This window comes from Oratosquilla oratoria, chromosome 39, assembly GCF_046742065.1.
Source record: "Oratosquilla oratoria isolate Oo_2021 chromosome 39, ASM4674206v1, whole genome shotgun sequence".
Lineage (NCBI taxonomy): Eukaryota > Metazoa > Arthropoda > Malacostraca > Stomatopoda > Squillidae > Oratosquilla > Oratosquilla oratoria.
Window position 1 is genome coordinate 12,392,297 of NC_134815.1, and position 11,012 is coordinate 12,403,308.

The 11,012-nt window shown below is 34.8% G+C and overlaps 1 protein-coding gene across 2 annotated transcripts in view; it reads left to right on the forward strand.

Annotated features, from left to right (window-relative positions):
- LOC143020292 (uncharacterized) overlaps positions 1–11,012 on the forward strand; it is a 100,524-nt gene that overhangs the window by 68,933 nt on the left and 20,579 nt on the right. The gene's annotated exons all lie outside the window — the stretch shown is intronic.

Here is an 11,012-nt window from a genome sequence, read left to right on the forward strand (position 1 = left end):
TCTGGATTTTGTATAGATGCACTTTCAAACTTAGCTTGCAACCTCTCATCATGACTTTATACTATTGGGTGTTTTCATGTAGTACACAGGTATATATTGGGTACTGGAAATTCATTTACTATTTTGATTATTTTTATTGCTATGAAGCAGGTGAGGAATGTTAAGAAAATGTAAGATGATGGGCCTCTTTTGATTGACTACAGTACCATTACCCACTTTCTGATAGATATGTGCACATTTTCTGAATTTTTTATATAATTAAAGCATGTCTGAAATTTTTATATACAGTAGTCCCTCGAATAACGCGGGGGTTAGGTTCCTGAAATTACCGCGTATAACCAAATCCGCGTATGCTGATATTTCATATTAAATACCGGGGTAAATCTTTAGTTTCGACCATGGGAGTAATATAGCAATAGAAAATTAAATATTAATTTTGTAAATTAAAATGTATCACCGTAATATGCAATTTTGTGTGCGGAAATGAAAAACAAAAAAAGGTGCTAAAACAGATTTTTTAAGTAACGAAGTCGTGTACGACGAATGGTACGCCATGTTTGTTATGGTAGATGCCGACGTCGAAGATATGAAAGGATGATAAATTCGTCTGATGTGATGCGCCACTTTAGCAGAAACAGGAGCACAATGTGTCACGGCATGTCATTTTCACATTTTTTTATGGTTCGCACAGAAGATTCATTAAGTCTGTATTCTCTGGCACATGATGCATAGGACATACCACTTCTCAGTTTGTCCAAAATGACGATTTTTTCTGATAACGTCATACACTTCCTTTCTCGCTTAGCAATTTTTCCAGCCTTTCCTTGAATCTTTGTCTTTGTTGGCTTAGAGGAGTGTATCGGTGCCATGTGAAGAACACGTGGAGGGGTAATGAACATGACTTCCAGAGCAATCGACCAGCACTACAAATGGTGAGAGACTGAGGAATGGGTCACCGCACAAGTCGTGGGAACAGGTAGAATCAAGCGCACCACTAATGGATTGCAACCAACAAACAACCTTAACTTTACGAGTACATAAATGATCAAAGTGAGACAAAACAGCAATAATGAAATATTGGAAAGTGGAATATAATCTAATAAATAAAAGCGGTTTCGTGTCAGACTTTTTTCTCGATTTGATCGATCGACTAATTTCGATTTCGACGACTCAACCTTACTTTGTAAATGTTTCAGATTAAATTTGGCTCCAATTCATGAGTAGCATTCAAAGTAATTGAACTTTTCGAACAAATATTGACTAATTTAAAAAAAAAATGAAAAATAGTCAGACTTTTTTCTCGATTCGATCGATCGACTAATTTCGATTTCAACGACTCAACCTTACTTTGTAAATGTTTCAGATTAAATTTGGCACCAATTCATGAGTAGCATTCAAAGTAATTGAGCTTTTCGAACAAATATTGGCTATTTGAAAAAAAAAATGAAAAATTATAAAAAAAAAACAATATATAAGAAAATAAAATACACTTGCCATACATACCTTTGATAAGTTATTAAAATTGAGAATAAATTCGATAAAAAAAAATTTAAACGAGCTAATATCAATTTCGTCTATATTATACAATTTATTCTTTTAAAAATGTTAATTTTTTCGATCGATCCAGGTGACGCGATTCGAACTGCCCGATTTGTTGTTCGTCGAATCGCACTTTAGGTTAGTAATAAAAGAGGTCGTCACCTCCTCATTCGCTCAATAAAACTGGTAATTATAGTGGTAGTGTTTCAGACTTGAATCCTTTTAGTATGGATTCTAATATCATCATTAACACTGTTAACAGTAGAAGTAGAAAAAGAAAAATAAGTGAAAATTGTAGTAGTAAAAAAAATAAATAAATAAAAAAAATAACTGAGATGGATGAAGAAGAAAAAGAGAGAATTAGGAATGGAAATAGGGAATATAAAAATTTTAAATTAAGAGTTTATCGAATTCATCAACATGCTGAGATCTCTGGGGCGAAGCCCCTTTCTAACAAAATCTAGTAATAAAATAAAATGAAATGAATATAAGTAAAATACAAAATATATACAGTCGTTCCTCAGATAACGCGATTTATTGTAACGCCCCAGAGGCTGACACGTGACCTCAGGCAGCCACCCACGGCTTTCCTCTCACCCCACACCCTTGTTTGAGCAGTTCCCAGTGTACATAATGACCGCATTATATGAGGATCGACTGTATATGGTAAAATAGAAAGCCGTCACCACAAATGTTTGCGATGTTACCACATGTGTGCGTATGTGTGCCCAACTTGGCGCGAATTTTAAAACAATTCTCTACATTTGAGATGGTCTTGAAATAAAATCCGCGTATGATTGAATCCGCGTTATTCGAATCCGCGTTATTTGAGGGACTACTGTATTTCGATAATGTCTTTTAGCTTTTGTAGTCAGTACAACTTGCTTTTATGTAGATATCAAAGTTGATGTATTTATTTTTGCATAGCAGAATGCATATGTGGTTGCATGTATGCCTGTGTATATACATATGCATATTTTGAATATAATTTTCAGCCTCATCCCCAATACTATCAGTGGAAGTCACCAAATGAAACGGGTCCAATGTAAACTTTATTATGATTCCCCAACCCATTAACAGTTTATTTATTTGTTTTTATTTTGTCTTTCCTTTTGTAAAGTTCATTTTTTGTTGTTTCTTCTTAACTACTGAGGTAATGGCACAGAGATGAATCTGATAATCTGGCAAAAGCCAGAATAACAAGATGATAGAATTGACACCCAGTGTAAAAAAGGTCAATTCCTCCACTATAGTGGCCTTGCTGGTGGCACTGAATGGAGGAATGGGGGTGGAAGTGGAGTAAATGTTTGTGGGGAGTGAAAAACTGTCATGAGAAATAAATATCTAGGTGTGGATGCAAAGAGAAGGTTGCATGAGATAATGAGTTTGCCCGCAGTTCTGTATGGAGTAGAGATTTAGAATTTGAAGGTGGCAGAGAAGAAGAGCTGAAATGTGTCTGAGAAATGTGGTAGGTGTTATGAAGATGAATCGAGTGAGAAATGTTGGTTGTGAAGTGGCTGGTTGACGTGGTTGTGGAAAGAGATTTGTCATATAGGGCAGATCAAAGAATGCTGAGGTGGTTTGAACATAATGAATAGAATGAATGATGAAAGACTAGTAAAAGAGTGTGGAAAATAGAAATGAATTGAGTGAACTTCAAAGGAAGACCAAGAATGAGGTGGATGGGATGAAAGGGGCCTTGAGTGCAAGATTGACATCTTAAGCAAAGAAGAGCAAATGCAAAAGATATGAATAAATGGAGAGTAGTTAAGTAGATGAAGAAATGGCATGGCTCAAAGGGATGTACTTGTCTGTTCCATATATTTTTTTTTTTTAGTGGATGAGGGGTAGTTGCCATATAATGAAATAGTGGGTATGTTAGTTCTGGCCATTGGGCCTACTGTGGAGGTGTTGTGTTTTGCTGCATTGCCTTGAAGCTAAATGGTGTGATGGGAGACAGTAATGACTTCACCTACTATGTGCTAAGATGGGAGGGACAACAAATAGGTTATGGATGGGTGTGAGATGGGTGTATGTTTTGACTTAGCCACTCTCCTTCTAAAAGGGAAAAGGCCCTTAGCTACACATGCATACTGAAGATTTTTTCTGATTAGTCTTATATAATTTCATACTACTGAGGGCAGACAGTGGCTAGCAGTGGTCTTAGGTTCTTTCCATAGATCTCTCCTGGAAGAAACATAGGACTGCAGTCTGTTTTGTATTAATGCAAGACACTTTCTATATCACCAACTTACAGTAGTAGAAGGGGAGTAGTCACTAGTTGTCAGCTCTATTTATGTGAAAAGGTAAATGAAATATGAAGTTAGTGGAGAGACAGAGTGTCAGCCCTACTCTTCTAGCAGGTGAGGATGTTGATCAGTTGTGAAGATGGATGGCAAAGAGATGATAAATTTCTCAAGTCCATCTTTGAGGATCACCATTTGTAGATACCTATCATTGGTTCTACCTTGAAGTAATGAATAGCTTGATAAGATTCTGTCTATCTATATACCAAGAGCTTTTTCCCCCTTATAAGGGAGGTAGCTAAGTCAGAGGCACGTACTTATTCCCACCCATTTCACTCCCCTCCACCACCCTTTCCACCCCTCCCATCTCAGCTCCTTGGTGGGTCATCCTTGTATCCACCAATTATATAAGATTACCAGAAAAATATCCTGCCATGTTGTGATAATTAGATATAATTACCTGAACAATTTTCATAGAAACGAATTGAACTTCTCATATCCCATTCTTAATTTAAAATCATAAGCTCTAATTTGTTTAAACTCCAACTCTTAAATACTTTGGGTACATCCATTGAAGAAGTGCATATATTCATTATCTGATGCTTGTTTTTTTATTTTGTAGTGTATAGGAGTTTGAATTTAGAAGTATATGTGCTTGTTTTTTTGTTTGTGCTTCATATTTTTCTGTAGAGATACTTCTCCTTTTTTTTTTTCTTTTTTTTTTTTTTATGTTTGCCTTTAGCCATGGAAACATTGTGGCAGAATTCTTTTTCTCCCCCCCTACCCCTGTGGTAGGAGGAGAAAGAGAATTCTACTACTGAATTTCCATGTGAGTTGTAAAAGGCAACAAAGTGAGATGGAATGATAGGACTAGGTATCCTGCTCTCTGCACACTTATACTATGAAAAGTCAAGGCAAAATAGGGTCTGGGAGGAGATTTCCAACCAGAACCCTAAAATTTGGGTCATTAAATATGTATGCCTTGACTTGCCTAGGAATGGGTGAGAATGAAATGCGTGGGACCTTTTGACTTGGCTACCTTCCTGTTAAGGGTGGGGGGAAAACCCTTAGTATACAGTAAGAAATGTGCATGGTTTAAGTATATTGAGAGTAAAAGGGAAAAGATGGGCAGTATGTTTGTGAGAAGGAAGATGGATGCATTATCATTGAGTGAAACTAAGTTGAAAGGGAGGGAAGAGTTTGAGTTTGGGGTGTGTGGTGGGTGTCAGGAGTGAGGAGGGGGCAAGGGAGGGGAGGGATAGCTCTGCTGGTAAGTGATGAGATAGGAAAATGTATGGTGGAGTGGAGGGAAGTATCTTCAAGGTTAATTTGTGTGAAGGTGAAACTGGGATAGGAGATGTAGGTTTTTGTAAGTATATATGGACAGTGCAGTGGAAAGGGAGGCATTTTGGATAGATTTAAATGAGTGCTTAGAGAGTTTTTGAAGTAATATTGATGTAGTAGTGTAGGGAGATCTCAATGCTACAGTAGGGGATGAACCAATAGATGGAATGGTTGGGAAGTTTGAAGTACCAGATAAAAGTTATAGTGTAGAGTTGATATTGGAGATGTGTTGATGGTAGCAAACACAGTGTTTAAGAAGAAAGTCAAGCATAAGTATAAATGGGAGAGTGATGGATGGAAATGTGGTTGAAAAGATGTTAATGGACTATGTAGTAGTATCCAAAGGAAGGATAGGAAGAGCTTTGGATGTCCGTGTTTTTAGGAGAGTCAGGAAGTGTCAGATGTTGGAAGGAAAGTTGAGAGTGAAGGATAGGTGGAGGAAGAGGAAAAGGGTTGAAAGTAGAGAGGTGCTTAGAGTAAAAGTTTGAATGAGGAGGAATACCAGGAGAAATTCGTAGAAGTGTGGGAGGTGGTGAAGGGTAGAGTAGAGGTGAGAGTGTAAGAGGAATGGGTTTGTTTCAAGGAAGAAGTGACAAAGTGTGCAAAGATGGTATGTGAACAAGGAGGATGGGAGGGAAGAGAAGGAAGGATAATGAGTGGTGGGATGATGAGTTCAAGATGGTAGTAGAAGAGAAGAATCAAGCATATATAGATTGACTACAAAATAGGAATTGGGAAGCATATTAGAGGTACAAGATAAAAAGAGGAGAGGCAAGGTACACAGTCCACCCATGCACATGTGTGTTCTCAAGAGACACAAGTGTCCAGTTAACTCAAATGTGATTAAAGGTTTTGGCTACATTTTAAGTTGCATGACTAATTACATTACAATGTAAACACTGCTCTGGATTCCCACCAAGTAGCAGCATGGGTGTTTGACTGCAAAATCCGTGATTCTTACCCAACATTAAAGTGAGAAATTGTGTAAATAGAATGTTTCTCCTTCAGTGATAGTCCATGTTAAGGTGAAAATGTGTAAATAGAACGTGTAAATTGAGAGTTACCTGTAATGGTATCAATCAATTACTCTGTTACCCAGTCTCTTACAGGAGACCTACAGTTTCCAGGTAATTTGTTCAGAATGAGAGTATTACCCAGGAATATCCTTTATTTGTTCATTTATTTATATGTACATTTATTTATTTATTTATTTGTTTATTTATACAATTCATTTAATTTATTTTTGTAATATATGTATTTATAGGTAAATTCATCCACACTCAAAGAAGCTGTAGTCATAGTGCCCTCTTAATGGTGGCATACAATGGGTATAAATGTTTAGATTAAGGTTGACCTAGAGAAACCTAAAGGAGGACCAATAGGTAGTACAGTTGTAGAAGGAATTGGAAAATTGATCAGGAACTTGCAGCTGTAACCCCATTAAGAATAGCAAATTAGGACTTAGATAGATTTTATGTCGAGTATATGTAATGGCTAAGATGTAGATTTTAAAGGAAAACTGTCCATTACATTAGCATACAGCATAGATTCTATTCAGGATATTTCTTCATCATTTTATTGTGCTCAGGGGTAGTGAAACATAAGGTGAAAGGGATCCTAGTGCAGGATCCCCTTTGTTCCAGTGCCCCTTAGTAGCATGAAATTATCTGGAAATAGTAAAGTTCCTCTAAGTTAAAGGGTTAGATGGAAGACTTCAACAAAGTTCCAGAGCAGTTTTCTGAAAGAATGTGTAGGAATTTTGTTGTGACTGACTCGTCATTTTTCAGGTTGTATACAGCATACAGGTGTAGCTTCAACAATATGCACCATTGATGTAAAAAATAGAGCAAATGTACTCTCAGCTAGGGAATGTGTTTAGAAATTTGAAAAAGGGTTGTAAAACTGTATAAGTTTAAAGTTGAAGGACTTTGACTTCAATTGAAAGGTTGAATAAACTGTTGAATAGCACACACCTTTTTCATATTATCCTCTGGAATAATATTGATTAATTTGGGGTGTGTTGGAAATTGGAAATTTTAGTGTGTGTGTGTGTCTGTATTTGCCTAATATTTACCTAGTTGTATCTTACGGGAAAGGGACTGATGATGGGTATATGCTTGAGGTGGTGTTGAGAGAAGGACATCAGATTCATGCCCCTTTTGCCCATCTTCAAATCTGATAAATTTCCTCACTTCTTTGTGGAGGTGAAACCCCAAGGGGCTGACACTTGTCTTTGGAGTAGGCAAGATATCTCTATCAATTTTATCTATATTTCTTCCAACTTTAAAAACAGAGAGCTGACTACCATTGATAGCTTCCCTCCTATTGCTTTCACACAATGATATAGAAAGCCCCACACAGTACAATGCATATCAGTCCAAGTTTTTTCTTCACAGAGAGATCTATGAGAAGGCCCACAGACTGTTGTTGTTGTTGTTGTTGTCGTTCCCTAGACTGTCTGTCCGAGCAGTCCCTTCTCCCCAAGGAATGCCATAGCCGAAACTGGGTTTTCCCACAAATCCTTTATAGAGCGTATGTTGTGTTGTTTGCGTGCATGATTGTGTATAATGCAGTCTTCCATTATGTGTTATATGGTATGGGGTGAAGTGTTACATCCTGGGCAGCTGTTCACAATGCGGTCATCCAGCCTATAGACAAAGGAGGCTTTGATATATATATATGTAAATGTATATAGTAAAATTCCTTTTATCCGACCTTCGAACATCCGACTAGTCCAAACATCTGAATTTTTTCTTCAATGTCCCAAGTCGGATAAAAGTTGAATTTGTCCAAACATCCGACCATTTAGTGGATGTTTAGTTGTTGCTATTGCCAATACCGACTCATGGCGCTCAAGCCGGCTGTTATTTTTGCGGTCATTTCAGTGTTTGCTTACGTTTGGCCATTGGTGGTTTTTTCTCCTCCACTCTGTTGTTTTGTTTATTATGCTTTATTGTACTGTAAATAAGTGAAAATGTCCCAAACCAGCGATTTTTTTAATCTGTTAGTGTACGTCCAAACATCTGACTTTTCCAAACATCCAATCTAAGGTAGGCCCCACCAAGGTCAGATACAAGGAATTATACTGTATATATAAATATATATGTATATATATATATATATATAGTATATACATATATATATATGTATATATATACAATATATATATATATATATAGTATATGTATGTATATATATAATATATATAATATATATATATGTATATATGTATATATATAATATATATGTATGTATATAATATATATATATAATATATATATATATATATATATATATACAGTATATATTTATATATATATTTATATATACATATATATATATATATATATATATATATATATATATATATATATATATGACGTAAGCGGAGTAGGAAACACAGGAGTCTTAGTCTTGAGTTTATTCCTGACTAGTTTCGCAGGTATGCTTTTTCAAAGGAATGGGTTTACAAACGGGCTGTGGGCATTATATACATGGGGTGGACCTCACTACCTCCTCGTGTTACCATAGTTGGTGACGAGTGTGAACATTACATTGTGGCTAACGTAACAATGATGAAATTTTACAATTAAATATGATGATAACACTAATAACAAAGAAATTATTAATAGTAATTGTAACAATAATAATGATAATGATAATAAAAATGAAAATTTAAATATTTAAATAATAATAGTAACAATAATAATAACAATAATAAAATAATAATAAAAATGATAATATATAAATGATAACACTAATAACAAAGAAATTATTAATAGTAATAACAATGATGATAATGATAATAAAAATGAAAATTAGATATTTAAATAATAATTAATAATAATAATAATAATGAAAATAAAAGTAATAATAATAATGATAATAATAAAAATAATGATAATAAAAAAAATAATAATAATAATGATAATAACAATGATAATAACAATGATAATAATAATAATAGTAATAATAATAGTGTTGAAAATAAATAGTAAATAATATTAAGAATAATAATCATGATAAAGTTGGGGATAATATTAAATGGTGAAGGAACAATGTTGGGGGATATGTGAATTGGTAGCATGTGAAGTGAAGTAAGGTAGCATGGTGCAAGAAGGAATGTCAGAGTAAAAGGAAGAAATTTGGAGAGGGTAGGCAGAAGTGGGAAAAAGGTATCTACTATAGGAAACTCGACCACCAACAGAACCAAGACGAACCGTGACAATAGCATCGTTTACAAAATTCCCTGCAAAGGATGTGACTGTGCATACTACGGAGAGACATACAGAGGACTTAACAACAGACACAGGTAACACAAAGCGGACATTAGACACCACCGAGAAACCAACACTCTAGTTAACCACATTGACACAGAGGGACACTTACCTAACTGGGAGGGATCCACCGTTCTAGCTAAAGGACTACACAAGAAACAACGGAAAATAATTGAATCACTTTACATTGCCAACCACAAAAACACAAACAAGAGAACTGGTGACTTGAAATGGACAAGATTATCCCCAACTTTTTATCATGATTATTATTCTTTTAATATTATTTATTACTATTTATTTTCAGCACTATTATTATTACTATTATTATTATTATTATCATTGTTATTATCATTATTATTATTATTATTATTACTATTATTATTATTATTATTATTATAATTTGTATTATCATTATTTTCATTATTAATATTAGCATTATTATTATTATTACTTTTATTTTTATTATTATTATTATTATTATTATTGTTACTATTATTATTTAAATATCTAATTTTCATTTTTATTATCATTGTTATCATTATTATTGCTATAATTACTATTAATAATTTCTTTGTTATTGGTGTTATCATTTATATATTATTTTTATTATTATTATTATCATTATTATTATCATTATTTTTATTATTATTGTTATTATTATTGTTACTATTATTATTTAAATATTTAAATTTTCATTTTTATTATCATTATCATTATTATTGTTACAATTACTATTAATAATTTCTTTGTTATTAGTGTTATCATCATATTTAATTGTAAAATTTCATCATTGTTACGTTAGCCACAATGTAATGTTCACACTCGTCACCAACTATGGTAACACGAGGAGGTAGTGAGGTCCACCCCATGTATATAATGCCCACAGCCCATTTGTAAACCCATTCCTTTGAAAAAGCATACCTGCAAAACTAGTCAGGAATAAACTCAAGACTAAGACTCCTGTGTTTCCTACTCCGCTTACGTCAACCTGTCAGAATGCCTCAACACATATATATATATATATATATATACATATATATGTATATATATATATATATTAAATATATATATATATTTAAATATCTAAATATATATACATATTAGGATGGTTTGGACACATGGAAAGAATGAGTGAAGAAAGACTAGTAAAAGAGGTATGGAAGGCAGATGTGGAGGGAGTGAACATGAGGGGACGTCCTAGGATGAGGTGGATGGATGGGGTGAAGGGGGCTTTGGGGAAGAGGGGAATGTCTGTTGAGGAAGGACGGGAGAGGACAGAAGACGGGTGAATGGAGAATGGTTGTATATGGATGATGTTGTGATTGCATGAGGTGGAATGGGCAGGAGGATGGGTGAGGTAGTATGTGTGAGCAAATTTTGACGCAGCCCGAAGGGATTTCTCCCCGTCCTCTCCTTTTATGCAATGGGGGGTCGCCGGTTTAATGAAGCGGCCTTGCTGTGGATGTGCTGTGTCTTGCGACACTGCTTCTGACCCAGGGCAGTGGACAAGGTGCAGGGATGACCCGTCATCCAGGAGGTGCTGAGATAAGAGGGAGGGTGGAGGGGTGTGGAGTGTATTCAGGGATGGAATGGGTGGAAATGATTT